Source organism: Balaenoptera physalus (genome assembly GCF_965194825.1).
Source record: "Balaenoptera physalus genome assembly, chromosome: Y".
NCBI lineage: Eukaryota > Metazoa > Chordata > Mammalia > Artiodactyla > Balaenopteridae > Balaenoptera > Balaenoptera physalus.
The window spans coordinates 8,645,294-8,669,498 of NC_138904.1; positions in this window are offsets into that span (position 1 = coordinate 8,645,294).

A 24,205-nucleotide genomic window follows, 5' to 3' on the forward strand; every position below is an offset into this window, starting at 1 on the left:
TATACAGCCTATACCACCAAACACACACAAACACTCGGCTCCCTGTGACTAAATGCACCATCCATCCCTGCACACACATACACACACACACAGACGGCTCAATGTGACTCAGTCCACAGCCTATACCGGCACATGCAAACACACCTAACTGTGACTCAATACTCAGCCTACACCAGCACACATACATGCACACACACACACACACACACACATTGCTCCCCGTGGCTTCATGCAAAGCCTATAACAGCACACAGACACACACACTCACACACACACTACTGTGACTCAATGCACTCTATACCAGCACATACACACACACATACATGGCTCTGTGTAACTCAATGTACCATCCATCATACCAGCACATACACACACCTCACTGTGACTCAATGTGCAGCCTGCACCAGCACACACACACACACACACACACCTGTGACTCAATGCGCAGCATGTACCAGCACACACCCACCCACACATACCTGTGACTCAAAGGGCAGCCTATACCAGGACACACACACACACGCACACACACCTCACTGTGACTCAATGGTCAGCCTATAGCAGCACACACAGACACACACTCACACACACACGGTGGACTGTGACTCAATGCAGAGTCTATACCAGCACACACACACACACACCTCACTATGACTCTATGCTCAGCCTATACCAACAAACACACATACCTTGCTGTGACTCAAAGCGCTTTCTGTAGCGTCACACACACACACACACACACACACACCCCTCACTGTGAGTCAATGCACATCCTAAACCAGCACACAAACACACGGCTCACTGTGACTCAATTCCAAGCCTATACTTGCACATACACACACTCACACACACACTTCACTGTGACTCAATGCATAGCCTGTTCCAGTACACACACACATCGATACCTCACTGTGACTCAATGCTCAGCCTATATCAGCACACACACTCACACATACAGCTCACTGTGACTCAATGTGCAGCCTATAGAAGCACACAAACACACGGCTCATTCTGACTCAGTGTGCAGACTGTATCATTGCGCGCACACACACACACACACAAACACGTCTCAATGTGACTCAGTGTACAGCCTATACCAACACAGATACACACAGACGAACAGCTCACTGAGACTCAATGCACAGCCTATACCAGAACACACACACACACACACAGACACACACACACACATGGCTTACTCTGACTCAATGCACAGTCTATACCAGCACACACACACAGACACACACACACACACCTCACTGTGACTCAGTGCTCAGCCTATACCAGCAGACACAAACAAACACAACTAACTATGCCTCAATGCACAGTCCACAAGCAGCACATACACACACATACATGCAACTAACTGTGAATCAATGAACAGGCTATACCTGCGCACCCCCACACGGCTCACTATGACTCAATGCACAGCTTATGCCAGCACACACACATGGCTCACTGTGACTCAATGCAGAGTATACCAGCACACACACATGCACACACACACACACCACTGTGACTCAATGCACAGTATATACCTGCATGCACACACACACACACACACACACACACACGGCTGACTGTGACTTAATGCAGTCTATACCAGCACACAGAACGACAAAACACACCTGAATGTGACTCAATGCACAGTCTATAAGCAGCACATACACCCACACACCTCACTGCGACTCAATGCTCAGACTTTACCATTACACACACCCACGGCTCAATGTGACTCAATGCACAGCCTATGCCAGCACACACACACAAACACATAGATGGCTCTCTGTGACTCTGTGCACAGCCTATACCGGCACACACACACACACACACACACACACACCTCACAATGATTCAATGCTCAGACTATATCAGCACACACACACACACGGCTCCCTGTGACTCAATGCACCGTCCATACCTGCAAACAAAAACACACACACACAGAAGGCTCAATGTGACTCAGTCCATAGCCTATATCAACACACACACACACCTGTGACTCAGTACTCAACCTGTAGCAACACAAGCACACACGCACAGCTGATTGTGACTCAATGCACAGTCTATACCTGCACACACAAACGTGGTTCACTGTGCCTCAGTGCACAGCCTATACCAGCACACTCACATGCACTCAAACACACATGGCTCTCTGTGACTCAATGCACAGGCTCTAACAGCAGACACACACACACAAACACACACACACGAACAGCTCACTGTCAGTCAATGCACAGTCTATTCCATCACATACACACACACACAGATCAGTGATTCAGTGCACACTCTATACCAGCACACACACACACACACACTCACAGCTGTCACTCAATGCAAAGCCTATACCAGCACATGCACACACACACACATGGTTGTCTGTGACTCAATGCACAGTCTATACCAGCACACACACACAAACACATCTGACTGTGACTCAATGCACAGCCTTTGCCAGAACCATACACACACACACACACACACACATGGCTGAGTGTGACTCAATGCACAGCCTATACAGCATACACACACACACACACGCACCTCACTGTAACTCAATGCAGAGTCTATAGCAGCACACACACACACACACATCCACATCACAGTGACTCAATGGGCAGCCTATACCAAGACACACACACCTCACTGTGACTCAATCCTCAGCCTATACCAGCACACACACATATCACACACAGACACCTCACTGTGATTAAATGCACAGCCTCTAACAGCACGCACACAACACACACACGACTCACTGTGAATCATTGCACAGCCTATTCCAGTACACACAGACACACTCGGCTAACTGTGACTAAATGCACCATGCATACCTGCACACAAACACACACACACACACACAGTGACGGCTCAGTGTGTCTCGGTGCACAGCCTATACCAGAACACACACACACACCTAACTGTGACTCAATGCTCAGCCTACAGCAGCACACACACACAGACAGACATAACCTTAATTGTGACTCAATGCAATGCTCATATCACCACACACACACAAACATAACTGTGACTCAGTGCTCAGCCTATAGGAGCACACACACACACACAAACACACACGCATGGCTCAGGGTGACTGAATGCACCATCTATACCATCATACACATACACACACACACACACACACACACAGACACCACGCTGTGACTCAATGCTCAGACTATAAAAGCACACACAAACAAGGCTCACTGCGACTCAATGCATAGCCTATGCCAGCACACACACATGGCTCACGGTGACTCAATGCAGATTCTATACCAGGACACACAAACACGCACACACACACACGGCTCCCTGTGACTCAATGAATATTCTATACCAGCACACACACACACACACACACACACACATATCACTGTGACTCAATGTGCAGCCTATACCAGCACACACAAACACACACACACCTGTCACTCAGTGCACAGCCGATAGCAGTACAAACACACACAAATACATGACTCACTGTGACTCATTTCACAATTCATTCATGAACACACACTCACACACACACCTCACTGTGACTCAATGATATGCCTATACCAGCACACACACATAGCTCACTATAACTCAATGCTCAGCCTATACCAGCACACACACACACACACACACACACACACACACACAGGTCACTGTGACTCAATGAACAGCCTATACCAGCACAAACACACAAACACACACACATCTCACAGTGACTCAATGCAGAGCCTATACCAGCACACACACACACATGCACACACACACACACTGCTCAGTGTGTCTCAATGCACCATCCATACCAGCACATACACACATACACACACACAGCTCACTCTGACTCAATGCTCAGCCTATATCAGCACACACACACACACATGCATGGCTCACTGTGACTCAATGCACAGCCTATACCTGCACACACACACACACACACACTTCACTGTGACTCCATGCTCAGCCTATACCAGCACACACAAAGAAACACAGCTCACTGTGACTCAGTGCACAGACTATACCAGCACACACAAACACAGACACACATGACTGTGACTCAATGCACAGTCTCTAAGTAGCACATACACATACACACATGCAACTCACTGTGACTCAATGCTCAGGCTATACCTGCACACCCCCATATGGCTCACTATAACTCAATGCACAGCTTATGCCAGCACACACAAATGGCTCACTGTGACTCAATGCAGAGTCTCTACCAGCAAACACTCATGCACACACACACACACACACCACTGTGACTCAATGCGCAGTCTATACCTGTGCACACACACACACACACACACATGGCTGACTGTGACTCAATGCAGTCTATACCAGCACACAGAACCAAAACACACACCTGACTGTGACTCAATGCACAGTCTATAAGCAGCAAACACAACAACACACCTCATTGTGACTCAATGCTCAGACTATACCATCACACACATACACGGCTCACTGTGACTCAATATACAGCCTATACCACCAAACACACACAAACACTCGGCTCCCTTTGACTAAATGCACTATCCATCCCTGCACACACATACACACAGACACACAGACGGCTCAATGTGACTCAGTCCACAGCCTATACCGGCACATGCAAACACACCTAACTGTGACTCAATACTCAGCCTACACCAGCACACATACATGCACACACACACACACACACACACATTGCTCCCCGTGGCTTCATGCAAAGCCTATAACAGCACACAGACACACACACTCACACACACACTACTGTGACTCAATGCACTCTATACCAGCACATACACACACACATACATGGCTCTGTGTAACTCAATGTACCATCCATCATACCAGCACATACACACACCTCACTGTGACTCAATGTGCAGCCTGCACCAGCACACACACACACACACACACACCTGTGACTCAATGCGCAGCATGTACCAGCACACACCCACCCACACATACCTGTGACTCAAAGGGCAGCCTATACCAGGACACACACACACACGCACACACACCTCACTGTGACTCAATGGTCAGCCTATAGCAGCACACACAGACACACACTCACACACACACGGTGGACTGTGACTCAATGCAGAGTCTATACCAGCACACACACACACACACCTCACTATGACTCTATGCTCAGCCTATACCAACAAACACACATACCTTGCTGTGACTCAAAGCGCTTTCTGTAGCGTCACACACACACACACACACACACACACCCCTCACTGTGAGTCAATGCACATCCTAAACCAGCACACAAACACACGGCTCACTGTGACTCAATTCCAAGCCTATACTTGCACATACACACACTCACACACACACTTCACTGTGACTCAATGCATAGCCTGTTCCAGTACACACACACATCGATACCTCACTGTGACTCAATGCTCAGCCTATATCAGCACACACACTCACACATACAGCTCACTGTGACTCAATGTGCAGCCTATAGAAGCACACAAACACACGGCTCATTCTGACTCAGTGTGCAGCCTGTATCATTGCGCGCACACACACACACACACACAAACACGTCTCAATGTGACTCAGTGTACAGCCTATACCAACACAGATACACACAGACGAACAGCTCACTGAGACTCAATGCACAGTCTATACCAGAACACACACACACACACACACACACACACATGGCTTACTCTGACTCAATGCACAGTCTATACCAGCACACACACACAGACACACACACACACACCTCACTGTGACTCAGTGCTCAGCCTATACCAGCAGACACAAACAAACACAGCTAACTATGCCTCAATGCACAGTCCACAAGCAGCACATACACACACATACATGCAACTAACTGTGAATCAATGAACAGGCTATACCTGCGCACCCCCACACGGCTCACTATGATTCAATGCACAGCTTATGCCAGCACACACACATGGCTCACTGTGACTCAATGCAGAGTATACCAGCACACACACATGCACACACACACACACCACTGTGACTCAATGCACAGTATATACCTGCATGCACACACACACACACACACACACACACACACGGCTGACTGTGACTTAATGCAGTCTATACCAGCACACAGAACGACAAAACACACCTGAATGTGACTCAATGCACAGTCTATAAGCAGCACATACACCCACACACCTCACTGCGACTCAATGCTCAGACTTTACCATTACACACACACACGGCTCACTGTGACTCAATGCACAGCCTATGCCAGCACACACACACAAACACTAGGCTCCCTGTGACTAAATGCACCATCCATCCCTGCACACACACACACACACACACACACAAAGATGGCTCAATGTGACTCAGTCCACAACCTATACCGGCACAAACAATCACACCTAACTGTGACTCAATACTCAGACTATACCAGCACACACACATGCACACACACACACATTACTCCCCGTGACTCCATGCACAGTCTGTAACAGTACACAGACAACCCCCCACACACATGATCAGCTCACTCTGACTCAATGCACAGTCTATTCCATCACACAAACACACATGCTCACTGTGAGTTAGTGCACTGTCTATACCAGCAAACAAACACACACTCAGATCTCACTATGACTCAATGCAAGCCTATAACAGCACACGCACACACACACACACAAACCTCACTGTGACTCATTGCAAAGCCTATACCAGCACACAGAGACACACACACCCCTAACTGTGACTCAGTGAACAGCCTATACCAGTGCTCTTGCACACACACACACAAGGCTGACTGTGACTCAATGCACAGCCTATATCAGCACTCACACACACACACACTGCTCACTGTAATTCAAAGCACCATCATTACTTACAAACACACACACACACACATTCACGGCTTACTGTGACACAGTGGACTGCCTATACCAGCACACATACACACACACACGGCTCAGTGTGACTCAATGCACAACCTATGCCATCACAGGCAGACACACACACCACTCACTGACACTCAATGCACATCATATAACAGCACACACACATGCACACACACACACACGGCTCACTGTGACTCAATCCACAATCTCTAACAGCACAAAAACACACACAGGACTCTGTGACTCAATGCCCAGCCTACACCTGCACACACATGCACAATCACACACACACCTCACTGTGACTCAATGCACAGCCTGTACCAGCACACACACACACAGACACACCTCACTGTGACTCAATGTTCAGCCTAGATCAGCACACACACACACACAGCTCACTGTGACTTAATGCACAGCCTATACAAGCACACACAGAGACACACACACACAGTTCACTGTGAATCAATGTCCAGCCTATTCCTGCACACACATGCACACTCACACACACACCTCACAGTGACTCAATGCACAGCCTGTACGAGCACACACACACACACACATCACTGTGACTGAATGTGCAGCCTATACCAGCACACACACACACGGCTCATGTGACTTAGTGCACAGCCTATACCAACACACACATGCACACACACACACACACACACATGAACAGCTCACTGAGACTCAATGCACAGCCTATACCAGAAAACACACACACACATGGCTCACTCTGACTCAATGCACAGTCTATACCAGCACATACACACACACACACACCGCTACCTGTGACTCTATGCAAAGCTTATACCAGCATGCACACACACACATACACCTCAGTGTGACTCAATGTTCAGCATATACCTGCACACACAGACACACACACACCCCTCACTGTGACTCAATGCACAGTCTCTACCAGCACACACACACACACACACACACACACACGGTTCCCTGTAACACATTGCACCGTCCATACTGCACACACACACACACACACACACACAGACGGCTCAATGTGACTGAGTCCACAGCCAATATCAGCACAGACACACAGCTAACTCTTACTCAATACTCAGCCTAGAGCAGCACACACGCATACACACACATGCACAGCTGACTGTGACTCAATGCACAGTCTCTAACAGCACACACACACACACAGCTCACTGTGACTCAATGCACCATCTGTACCTACACACACACACACACGGCTTAATGTGACTCAATGAAATGTCTATGCCGGCACACACACACACACACACACACGGCTGTCTGTGTCTCAGTGCACACTCTATAGCAGCCCACACACACCCACAAACAGCTCACTGTGCCTCAAGCCTATACCAGCACACACACACACACACAGACCTCTCTGTCACTCATTGGTCTGCCTATACCAGCCCACGAACACACACACCCCTTACTATGACTCAGTGCACTGCCTATAACAGTGTGCATTCACACACACAAACACACACACACACACGGTTGACTGTTAATCAATGCATAGTCTATACCAGCACACACACACACACACAAACACACCTGACTGTGACTCAATGCACAGTCTATACCAACACACACACGGCTCCATGGAACTCACTGCACAGTCTATGCTAGCAGACTTAGACACACACAGAAACACACATGGCTCACTGTGAGTCAATACACAGCCTATACCTGCACACACACACACATACACCCACTCAAACACAATCAGCTCACTGTGACTCAGTGCAAAGCCTAAACCAGTACGTGCACCCACACACACACACACCTCACTGTGACTCAATGGTCAGCCTATACCAGCGCACACAGACACACACCCCTCTCTGTGACTAAATGCACAGCCTATACCAGCGTGCACACACATCACACACACGCTGACTGTGACTCAATGCCCAGCCTATACCTGCACACACACACACACAAACACACCAGACTATGACTCAATGAACAGTCTATATGAGCACATACACACACACACACACACACACGTTTTTCTCAGTGTGACTCAATGCACCATCCATAAGAGCACATACACACACACACATGCACCTCACTGTGACTCAATGCTCAGACTATACCAGCACACACACACACAGCTCACTGTGACTAAATGCAGGGTCTATACCAGCACACACCACACACAACTCACTGTGACTCAATGCACAGCCTATAGCAGCACACACACACACACACATACCTCACTGTGACTCAAATTGCTTCCTCTACCAACACACACACACACACACACACCTCACTGTGACTCAGTGCAGAGCCTATACCAGCACACACACACACAGCTCAGTGTGACTCAATGCTCAGCTGATATAAGCACACACACTCACACACACAGCTCAATGTGACTCCATGTGCAGCCTATACCAGCACACACACACACACACACGCAGACACCTGTCACTCAATGCACAGCTGATAGCATCACAAACACACACAAATACATGACTCACTGTGACTCATTTGACAGCTCATATCTGAACACACACTCACACACATACTTCACTGTGACTCATTGCACTTCCCATACCAGCACACACACCTAGCTCACGTTGAATCAATGCTCAGCCTATACCAGCACACAAACACACACGCACTGGTCACTGTGACTCAATGCACAGCCTATACCAGCACAAACACACAAACACACACACAGCTCACAGTGACTCAATGCAGAGCCTATACCAGCACACACACACACACACGCACACACACACACCTGACTCTGACTCAATGCAGAGTCTATACCAGCACCTACACACACAAACAACACATGTCCAGCTTATTGTGACTCAATGCATCATCCATACCAGCACATACACACAAACACACGCACCTCACTGTGACTCAAAACTCAGCCTTTAGCAGCACACACACACACGGCTCACTGTGACTTAATGCACCGCCTATGCCAGCACACACACATAGCTCACTTTGACTCAATGCACAGCCTATACCCGCACACACACACACAGCTCACTGTGAATCAATGTACAGCCTATATCAGCACACACACACACACACACACAGCTCACTGTGACTCAATGCACCATCCATACCTGCACACACACACACACACACAGAGCTCTGTGTGACTCAGTGCACAGCCTATACCAGCGCACACACACACACATGAACACCTCACTGTTATTCAATGCACATTCTATACAAGCACACACACACACACACACAGTTCCCTGTAGCTCAGTGTAAAGTCAGTACCAGCACACACACACACACAGCACACTCTGACTCAATGCATAGCCTATACCAGCATGCACACACACACATACACATCTCACTGTGACTCAAAGGTCATCCTATACCAGTGGGCACATACAGACACACACACATGGCTGACTGTGACTCAATGCACAGTCTATACCAGCACAAACACACACACAAACTCCACTGACTGTGATTCAATGCACAGTCTATACCAGCATATACATACACACACACACACTGCTCAGTGTGTCTCAATGCACTGTCCATACCGGCACATACACACATACACACACACAGCTCACTGTGACTCAATGCACCATCCATACCTGCACACACACAAACACACACACACACGGCTCAGTGTGACTCAGTGCACAGCCTATACCAGCACACACACACACATGAACACCTCACTGTTATTCAATGCACATTCTATACAAGCACACACACACACACACACAGTTCCGTGTAGCTCAGTGTTAAGTCAGTACCAGCACACACACACACACAGCACACTCTGAGTCAATGCATAGCCTATACCAGCATGCACACACACACATACACATCTCACTGTGACTCAAAGGTCATCCTATACCAGTGTGCACATACAGACACACACACATGGCTGACTGTGACTCAATGCACAGTCTATACCAGCACAAACACACACACAAACACCACTGACTGTGATTCAATGCACAGTGTATACCAGCATATACACACACACACACGCATTGCTCAGTGTGTCTCAATGCACTGTCCATACTGGCACATACACACATACACACACATGGCTCAGTGTGGCTCAATGTCCAGTCTATATGTGCACACACACAAACACACACCCCTGTGACTCAATGCACAGACTATACCAGCACACACAAACAAGCACCTCACTTTGACTCAATGCTCAACCTATACGAGCACAAACACACACACACACAGGGCTCACTGTGACTGAATGCACAGCCTATACCAGCACAGACACACAAACACAGCTCACTGTGACTCAATGTACAGCCTAAACCAGCACCCATGAACACACACACACACGGCTCAATATTACTCAATGCACTGTCCATACCAGCACACACACACAAACACATAGATGGCTCTCTGTGACTCAGTGCACAGCCTATACCGGCACACACACACACACACACACACACACACTTCACAATGATTCAATGCTGAGACTATATCAGCACACACACACACATGGCTCCCTGTGACTCAATGCACCGTCCATACCTGCAAACAAAAACACACACACACAGAAGGCTCAATGTGACTCAGTCCATAGCCTATATCAACACACACACACATCTGTGACTCAGTACTCAACCTGTAGCAGCACAAGAACACACGCACAGCTGATTGTGACTCAATGCACAGTCTATACCTGCACACACAAACGTGGTCACTGTGCCTCAGTGCACAGCCTATACCAGCACACTCACATGCACTCAAACACACATGGCTCTCTGGGACGCAATGCACAGGCTCTAACAGCAGACACACACACACAAACACACACACACGAACAGCTCATTGTCAGTCAATGCACAGTCTCTTCCATCACATACACACACACACAGATCACTGATTCAGTGCACACTCTATACCAGCACACACACACACACACACTCACAGCTGTCACTCAATGCAAAGCCTATACCAGCACATGCACACACACACACATGGTTGTCTGTGACTCAATGCACAGTCTATACCAGCACACACACACAAACACATCTGACTGTGACTCAATGCACAGCTTTTGCCAGCACCATACACACACACACACACACACACACACTCACACATGGCTGAGTGTGACTCAATGCACAGCCTATACAGCATACACACACACACACACACGCACCTCACTGTAACTCAATGCAGAGTCTATAGCAGCACACACACACACACATCCACATCACAGTGACTCAATGGGCAGCCTATACCAAGACACACACACCTCACTGTGACTCAATCCGCAGCCTATAAGATCACACACACATATCAGACACAGACACCTCACTGTGATTAAATGCACAGCCTATACCAGCACGCACACAACACACACACGACTCACTGTGAATCATTGCACAGCCTATGCCAGTACACACAGACACACTTGGCTAACTGTGACTAAATGCACCATGCATACCTGCACACAAACACACACACACACCTAACTGTGACTCAATGCTCAGCCTATACCAGCACACACACACACACACACACACACACACACACACAGGTCACTGTGACTCAATGAACAGCATATACCAGCACAAACACACAAACACACACACATCTCACAGTGACTCAATGCAGAGCCTATACCAGCACACACACACACACATGCACACACACACACACTGCTCAGTGTGTCTCAATGCACCATCCATACCAGCACATACACACATACACACACACAGCTCACTCTGACTCAATGCTCAGCCTATATCAGCACACACACACACACATGCATGGCTCACTGTGACTCAATGCACAGCCTATACCTGCACACACACACACACACACACTTCACTGTGACTCCATGCTCAGCCTATACCAGCACACACAAAGAAACACAGCTCACTGTGACTCTGTGCACAGACTATAGCAGCACACACAAACACAGACACACCTGACTGTGACTCAATGCACAGTCTATAAGTAGCACATACACATACACACATGCAACTCACTGTGACTCAATGCTCAGGCTATACCTGCACACCCCCATATGGCTCACTATAACTCAATGCACAGCTTATGCCAGCACACACAAATTGCTCACTGTGACTCAATGCAGAGTCTCTACCAGCACACACACTTGCACACACACACCACTGTGACTCAATGCGCAGTCTATACCTGTGCACACCCACACACACACATGGCTGACTGTGACTCAATGCAGTCTATACCAGCACACAGAACCACAACACACACCTGACTGTGACTCAATGCACAGTCTATAAGCAGCAAACACAACAACACACCTCATTGTGACTCAATGCTCAGACTATACCATCACACACATACACGGCTCACTGTGATTCAATGCACAGCCTATGCCAACACGCACACACACACACACACACACGGCTCACTGTGACTCAATATACAGCCTATACCACCAAATACACACAAACACTCGGCTCCCTTTGACTAAATGCACCATCCATCCCTGCACACACATACACACACACACACACAGACGGCTCAATGTGACTCAGTCCACAGCCTATACCGGCACATGCAAACACACCTAACTGTGACTCAATACTCAGCCTACACCAGCACACATACATGCACACACACACACACACACATTGCTCCCTGAGGCTCCATGCAAAGCCTATAACAGCACACAGACACACACACTCACACACACACGACTGTGACTCAATGCAGTCTATACCAGCACATACACACACACATACATGGCTCTGAGTAACTCAATGCACCATCCATCATACCAGCACATACACACACCTCACTGTGACTCAATGTGCAGCCTGCACCAGCACACACACACACACACACACACACACACACCTGTGACTCAATGCGCAGCATGTACCAGCACACACCCACCCACACATACCTGTGACTCAAAGGGCCGCCTATACCAGGACACACACACACACGCACACACACCTCACTGTGACTCAATGGTCAGCCTATAGCAGCACACACAGACACACACTCACACACACACGGTGGACTGTGACTCAATGCAGAGTCTATACCAGCACACACACACACACACCTCACTATGACTCTATGCTCAGCCTATACCAACAAACACACATACCTTGCTGTGACTCAAAGCGCTTTCTGTAGCGTCACACACACACACACACACACACACACCCCTCACTGTGAGTCAATGCACATCCTAAACCAGCACACAAACACACGGCTCACTGTGACTCAATTCCAAGCCTATACTTGCACATACACACACTCACACACACACTTCACTGTGACTCAATGCATAGCCTGTTCCAGTACACACACACATCGATACCTCACTGTGACTCAATGCTCAGCCTATATCAGCACACACACTCACACATACAGCTCACTGTGACTCAATGTGCAGCCTATAGAAGCACACAAACACACGGCTCATTCTGACTCAGTGTGCAGCCTGTATCATTGCGTGCACACACACACACACACACAAACACGTCTCAATGTGACTCAGTGTACAGCCTATACCAACACAGATACACACAGACGAACAGCTCACTGAGACTCAATGCACAGTCTATACCAGAACACACACACACACACACACACACACACACATGGCTTACTCTGACTCAATGCACAGTCTATACCAGCACACACACACAGACACACACACACACACCTCACTGTGACTCAGTGCTCAGCCTATACCAGCAGACACAAACAAACACAACTAACTATGCCTCAATGCACAGTCCACAAGCAGCACATACACCCACATACATGCAATTAACTGTGAATCAATGAACAGGCTATACCTGCGCACCCCCACACGGCTCACTATGACTCAATGCACAGCTTATGCCAGCACACACACATGGCTCACTGTGACTCAATGCAGAGTATACCAGCACACACACATGCACACACACACACATCACTGTGACTCAATGCACAGTATATACCTGCATGCACACACACACACACACACACACACACACGGCTGACTGTGACTTAATGCAGTCTATACCAGCACACAGAACGACAAAACTCACCTGAATGTGACTCAATGCACAGTCTATAAGCAGCACATACACCCACACACCTCACTGCGACTCAATGCTCAGACTTTACCATTACACACACACACGGCTCACTGTGACTCAATGCACAGCCTATGCCAGCACACACACACAAACACTCGGCTCCCTGTGACTAAATGCACCATCCATCCCTGCACACACACACACACACACACACACACAAAGATGGCTCAATGTGACTCAGTCCACAACCTATACCGGCACAAACAATCACACCTAACTGTGACTCAATACTCAGACTATACCAGCACACACACATGCACACACACACACATTACTCCCCGTGACTCCATGCACAGTCTGTAACAGTACACAGACACCCCCCCACACACACATGATCAGCTCACTCTGACTCAATGCACAGTCTATTCCATCACACAAACGCACATGCTCACTGTGAGTTAGTGCACTGTCTATACCAGCACACAAACACACACTCAGATCTCACTATGACTCAATGCAAGCCTATAACAGCACACGCACACACACTCACACAAACCTCACTGTGACTCATTGCAAAGCCTATACCAGCACACAGAGACACACACACCCCTAACTGTGACTCAGTGAACAGCCTATACCAGTGCTCGTGCACACACACACACAAGGCTGACTGTGACTCAATGCACAGCCTATATCAGCACTCACACACACACACACTGCTCACTGTAATTCAAAGCACCATCCTTACTTACAAACACACACACACATACATTCACGGCTTACTGTGACACAGTGGACTGCCTATACCAGCACACATACACACACACACGGCTCACTGTGACTCAATGCACAGCCTATGCCATCACAGGCAGACACACACACCACTCACTGACACTCAATGCACATCATATAACAGCACACACACATGCACACACACACACACGGCTCACTGTGACTCAATCCACAATCTCTAACAACACAAAAACACACACAGGACTCTGTGACTCAATGCCCAACCTGCACACACATGCACAATCACACACACACCTCACTGTGACTCAATGCACAGCCTGTACCAGCACACACACACACAGACACACCTCACTGTGACTCAATGTTCAGCCTAGATCAGCACACACACACACACAGCTCACTGTGACTTAATGCACAGCCTATACAAGCACACACAAAGACACACACACACAGTTCACTGTGAATCAATGTCCAGCCTATTCCTGCACACACATGCACACTCACACACACACCTCACAGTGACTCAATGCACAGCCTGTACGAGCACACACACACACACACATCACTGTGACTGAATGTGCAGCCTATACCAGCACACACACACACGGCTCATGTGACTTAGTGCACAGCCTATACCAACACACACATGCACACACACACACACACACATGAACAGCTCACTGAGACTCAATGCACAGCCTATACCAGAAAACACACACACACATGGCTCACTCTGACTCAATGCACAGTCTATACCAGCACATACACACACACACACACCGCTACCTGTGACTCTATGCAAAGCTTATACCAGCATGCACACACACACATACACCTCAGTGTGACTCAATGTTCAGCATATACCTGCACACACAGACACACACACACCCCTCACTGTGACTCAATGCACAGTCTCTACCAGCACACACACACACACACACATGGTTCCCAGTAACACATTGCACCGTCCATACTGCACACACACACACACACAGACGGCTCAATGTGACTGAGTCCACAGCCAATATCAGCACACACACACAGCTAACTGTTACTCAATACTCAGCCTAGAGCAGCACACACGCATACACACACATGCACAGCTGACTGTGACTCAATGCACAGTCTCTAACAGCACACACACACACACAGCTCACTGTGACTCAATGCACCATCTGTACCTACACACACACACACACGGCTTAATGTGACTCAATGAAATGTCTATGCCGGCACTCACACACACACACACACACACGGCTGTCTGTGTCTCAGTGCACACTCTATACCAGCCCACACACACCCACAAACAGCTCACTGTGCCTCAAGCCTATACCAGCACACACACACACACAGACCTCTCTGTCACTCATTGGTCTGCCTATACCAGCCCACGAACACACACACCCCTTACTATGACTCAGTGCACTGCCTATAACAGTGTGCATTCACACACACAAACACACACACACACGGTTGACTGTTAATCAATGCATAGTCTATACCAGCACACACACACACACACAAACACACCTGACTGTGACTCAATGCACAGTCTATACCAACACACACACGGCTCCATGGAACTCAGTGCACAGTCTATGCTAGCAGACTCAGACACACACAGAAACACACATGGCTCACTGTGAGTCAATACACAGCCTATACCTGCACACACACACACATACACCCACTCAAACACAATCAGCTCACTGTGACTCAGTGCAAAGCCTAAACCAGTACGTGCACCCACACACACACACACCTCACTGTGACTCAATGGTCAGCCTATACCAGCGCACACAGACACACACCCCTCTCTGTGACTAAATGCACAGCCTATACCAGCGTGCACACACATCACACACACGCTGACTGTGACTCAATGCCCAGCCTATACCTGCACACACACACACACAAACACACCAGACTATGACTCAATGAACAGTCTATATGAGCACATACACACACACACACACACACACGTTTTTCTCAGTGTGACTCAATGCACCATCCATAACAGCACATACACACACACACATGCACCTCACTGTGACTCAATGCTCAGACTATACCAGCACACACACACACAGCTCACTGTGACTAAATGCAGGGTCTATACCAGCACACACCACACACACCTCACTGTGACTCAATGCACAGCCTATAGCAGCACACACACACACACACACATACCTCACTGTGACTCAAATTGCTTCCTGTACCAACACACACACACACACACACACCTCACTGTGACTCAGTGCAGAGCCTATACCAGCACACACACACACAGCTCAGTGTGACTCAATGCTCAGCCGATATAAGCACACACACTCACACACACAGCTCAATGTGACTCCATGTGCAGCCTATATCAGCACACACACACACACACACACACACCTGTCACTCAATGCACAGCTGATAGCATCACAAACACACACAAATACATGACTCACTGTGACTCATTTCACAGCTCATACCTGAACACACACTCACACACATACCTCACTGTGACTCATTGCACTTCCTATACCAGCACACACACCTAGCTCACGTTGAATCAATGCTCAGCCTATACCAGCACACAAACACACACGCACTGGTCACTGTGACTCAATGCACAGCCTATACCAGCACAAACACACACACAGCTCACAGTGACTCAATGCAGAGCCTATACCAGCACACACACACACACACGCACACACACACACCTGACTCTGACTCAATGCAGAGTCTATACCAGCACCTACACACACAAACAACACATGTCCAGCTTATTGTGACTCAATGCATCATCCATACCAGCACATACACACAAACACACACACCTCACTGTGACTCAAAACTCAGCCTTTAGCAGCACACACACACACGGCTCACTGTGACTTAATGCACCGCCTATGCCAGCACACACACATAGCTCACTTTGACTCAATGCACAGCCTATACCCGCACACACACACACAGCTCACTGTGAATCAATGTACAGCCTATATCAGCACACACACACACGCACACACACAGCTCACTGTGACTCAATGCACCATCCATACCTGCACACACACACACACACACAGAGCTCTGTGTGACTCAGTGCACAGCCTATACCAGCACACACACACACATGAACACCTCACTGTTATTCAATGCACATTCTATACAAGCACACACACACACACACACAGTTCCCTGTAGCTCAGTGTAAAGTCAGTACCAGCACACACACACACACAGCACACTCTGACTCAATGCATAGCCTATACCAGCATGCACACACACACATACACATCTCACTGTGACTCAAAGGTCATCCTATACCAGTGGGCACATACAGACACACACACATGGCTGACTGTGACTCAATGCACAGTCTATACCAGCACAAACACACACACAAACTCCACTGACTGTGATTCAATGCACAGTCTATACCAGCATATACATACACACACACACACTGCTCAGTGTGTCTCAATGCACTGTCCATACCGGCACATACACACATAAACACACACAGCTCAATGTGACTCAATGCACCATCCATACCTGCACACACACACACACACACACACACACACGGCTCAGTGTGACTCAGTGCACAGCCTATACCAGCACACACACACACATGAACACCTCACTGTTATTCAATGCACATTCTATACAAGCACACACACACACACACAGTTCCCTGTAGCTCAGTTTAAAGTCAGTACCAGCACACACACACACACAGCACACTCTGACTCAATGCATAGCCTATACCAGCATGCACACACACACATACACATCTCACTGTGACTCAAAGGTCAACCTATACCAGTGTGCACATACAGACACACACACATGGCTGACTGTGACTCAATGCACAGTCTATACCAGCACAAACACACACACAAACACCACAGACTGTGATTCAATGCACAGTCTATACCAGCATATACACACACACACGCATTGCTCAGTGTGTCTCAATGCACTGTCCATACTGGCACATACACACATACACACACATGGCTCACTGTGGCTCAATGTCCAGTCTATATGTGCACACACACAAACACACACCCCTGTGACTCAATGCACAGACTATACCAGCACACACAAACAAGCACCTCACTTTGACTCAATGCTCAACCTATACGAGCACAAACACACACACACACACAGGGCTCACTGTGACTGAATGCATAGCCTATACCAGCACAGAAACACAAACACAGCTCACTGTGACTCAATGTACAGCCTAAACCAGCACCCATGAACACACACACACACGGCTCAATATTACTCAATGCACTGTCCATACCAGCACACACACACAAACACATAGATGGCTCTCTGTGATTCAGTGCACAGCCTATACTGGCACACACACACACACACACACACACACCTCACAATGATTCAATGCTCAGACTATATCAGCACACACACACACACGGCTCCCTGTGACTCAATGCACCATCCATACCTGCAAACAAAAACACACACACACAGAAGGCTGAATGTGACTCAGTCCATAGCCTATATCAACACACACACACACCTGTGACTCAGTACTCAACCTGTAGCAGCACAAGCACACACGCACAGCTGATTGTGACTCAATGCACAGTCTATACCTGCACACAAAAACGTGGTTCACTGTGCCTCAGTGCACAGCCTATACCAGCACACTCACATGCACTCAAACACACATGGCTCTCTGTGACTCAATGCACAGGCTCTAACAGCAGACACACACACACAAACACACACACACGAACAGCTCACTGTCAGTCAATGCACAGTCTATTCCATCACATACACACGCACACAGATCAGTGATTCAGTGCACACTCTATACCAGCACACACACACACACACTCACAGCTGTCACTCAATGCAAAGCCTATACCAGCACATGCACACACACACACATGGTTGTCTGTGACTCAATGCACAGTCTATACCAGCACACACACACAAACACATCTGACTGTGACTCAATGCACAGCCTTTGCCAGAACCATACACACACACACACACACACATGGCTGAGTGTGACTCAATGCACAGCCTATACAGCATACACACACACACACATGCACCTCACTGTAACTCAATGCAGAGTCTATAGCAGCACACACACACACACATCCACATCACAGTGACTCAATGGGCAGCCTATACCAAGACACACACACCTCACTGTGACTCAATCCGCAGCCTATACCAGCACACACACATATCACACACAGACACCTCACTGTGATTAAATGCACAGCCTCTACCAGCACGCACACAACACACACACGACTCACTGTGAATCATTGCACAGCCTATGCCAGTACACACAGACACACTCGGCTAACTGTGACTAAATGCACCATGCATACCTGCACACAAACACACACACACACACACACACAGTGATGGCTCAGTGTGCCTCGGTGCACAGCCTATACCAGAACACACACACACACCTAACTGTGACTCAATGCTCAGCCTACAGCAGCACACACACACAGACAGACATAACCCTAATTGTGACTCAATGTAATGCTCATATCACCACACACACACAAACATAACTGTGACTCAGTGCTCAGCCTATAGCAGCACACACACACACACACACATACACACGCATGGCTCAGGGTGACTGAATGCACCATCTATACCATCATACACATACACACACACACACACACACACACAGACACCACGCTGTGACTCAATGCTCAGACTATAAAAGCACACACAAACAAGGCTCACTGCGACTCAATGCATAGCCTATGCCAGCACACACACATGGCTCACGGTGACTCAATGCCGATTCTATACCAGGACACACAAACACGCACACACACACACGGCTCCCTGTGACTCAATGAATATTCTCTACCAGCACACACACACACACACACACACACACACACATATCACTTTGACTCAATGTGCAGCCTATACCAGCACACACAAACACACACACACCTGTCACTCAGTGCACAGCCGATAGCAGTACAAACACACACAAATACATGACTCACTGTGACTCATTTCACAATTCATTCACGAACACACACTCACACACACACCTCACTGTGACTCAATGATATGCCTATACCAGCACACACACATAGCTCACTATAACTCAATGCTCAGCCTATACCAGCACAAACACACAAACACACACACATCTCACAGTGACTCAATGCAGAGCCTATACCAGCACACACACACACACATGCACACACACACACACTGCTCAGTGTGTCTCAATGCACCATCCATACCAGCACATACACACATACACACACACAGCTCACTCTGACTCAATGCTCAGCCTATATCAGCACACACACACACACATGCATGGCTCACTGTGACTCAATGCACAGCCTATACCTGCACACACACACACACACACACACTTCACTGTGACTCCATGCTCAGCCTATACCAGCACACACAAAGAAACACAGCTCACTGTGACTCAGTGCACAGACTATACCAGCACACACAAACACAGACACACCTGACTGTGACTCAATGCACAGTCTATAAGTAGCACATACACATACACACATGCAACTCACTGTGACTCAATGCTCAGGCTATACCTGCACATCCCCATATGGCTCACTATAACTCAATGCACAGCTTATGCCAGCACACACAAATGGCTCACTGTGACTCAATGCAGAGTCTCTACCAGCACACACACATGCACACACACACACACACACCACTGTGACTCAATGCGCAGTCTATACCTGTGCACACACACACACACACACACGGCTAACTGTGACTCAATATACAGCCTATACCACCAAACACACACAAACACTCGGCTCCCTTTGACTAAATGCACCATCCATCCCTGCACACACATACACACACACACACACAGACGGCTCAATGTGACTCAGTCCACAGCCTATACCGGCACATGCAAACACACCTAACTGTGACTCAATACTCAGCCTACACCAGCACACATACATGCACACACACACACACACACACATTGCTCCCCGTGGCTCCATGCAAAGTCTATAACAGCACACCCACACCAACCCACACACAATCAGCTCACTCTGACTCAATGCACAGTGTATTCCATCACACAAACACACACTCACTCACTGTGAGTTAGTGCATTGTCTATACCAACACACAAGTACACACTCACAGCTCACTATGACTCAATGCAAAGCCAATAACAGCACATGCACACGCACACACACAAACCTCACTGTGACTCTTTGCAAAGCCTATACCAGCACAGGGAGACACACACACCCTTAACTGTGACTCAATGAACAGCCTATACCAGCACACACACACACACACCTCACTGTGACTCAATGCACTGCCTATACCAGCACACACACACAACCACACACACACAGCTCACAGTGAGTCAATGCAGAGTCTATACTAGCACAAACACACACACACACACACACCCACCTCACTGTGACACATTGCTCATTCTATACCAGCACACACACACATGACTCACTGTGACTCAGTGCACAACCTATACCTGCACACACAAACGCACAGCTCACGGTGACTCAATGCACAGTCTACACAACGACAAACACAAACACACACATGGCTCAATTTGACCCAGTGCACTGTCTATACCAGCTCAAACACAGACTCATATGGCTCACTGTGACTGAATGCACAGCCTAAACGAGCACCCATGAACACACACTCACAGAGACACAGACACATGGCACCCTGTTACTAAATGCACCGTCCATACCTGCACACAGACACACACAGACACACACAGACGGCTCTCTGCAACTCAGTGAACAGCCTATAACAGCACACACACACAAACACACAGTCGTATGGATCAGTGTGACTATATGCATCATCCATACGAGCACATACACACACACATGCACCTTACTGTGACTCAGTGCTCAGACTATACCAGCAAACACACACACGGCTCACTGTGACTCAATGCAGAGTCTATACCAGCACAGACACACACGCACAAACCTCACTGTGACTCAATGCTCAGCCTATACCTGCAAACACACACACCTCATTGTGACTCAAAGCACTTTCTGTAGCATCACACACACACACACCCCTCACTGTGAGTCAATGCACAGCCTATACCAGCACACACACACACACACACACACACACACATGGCTCAGTGTGACTCAATTCCCAGCCTATACCTGCACACACACACACTCACACACATTTCACTCTGACTCAATGCACAGCCTGTACCATCATACACACACACAGATCCATCACTGTGACTCAATGCTCAGCCTATATCAGCACACACACTCACACACACCTCACTGTGACTCAATGTGCAGCTTATTGAAGCACACACACACACACGGCTAACTCTGACCCAATGTGCAGCGTGTATCAGCACACACACACACACAAACACGTCTCAATGTGACTCAGTGTACAACCTGTACCAACACACACACACACACACAAATGAACAGCTCACTGAGACTCAATGCACAGCCTATACCAGAACACACACACACACACGGCTTACTCTGACTCAATGCACAGTCTATACCTGCACACACAAAT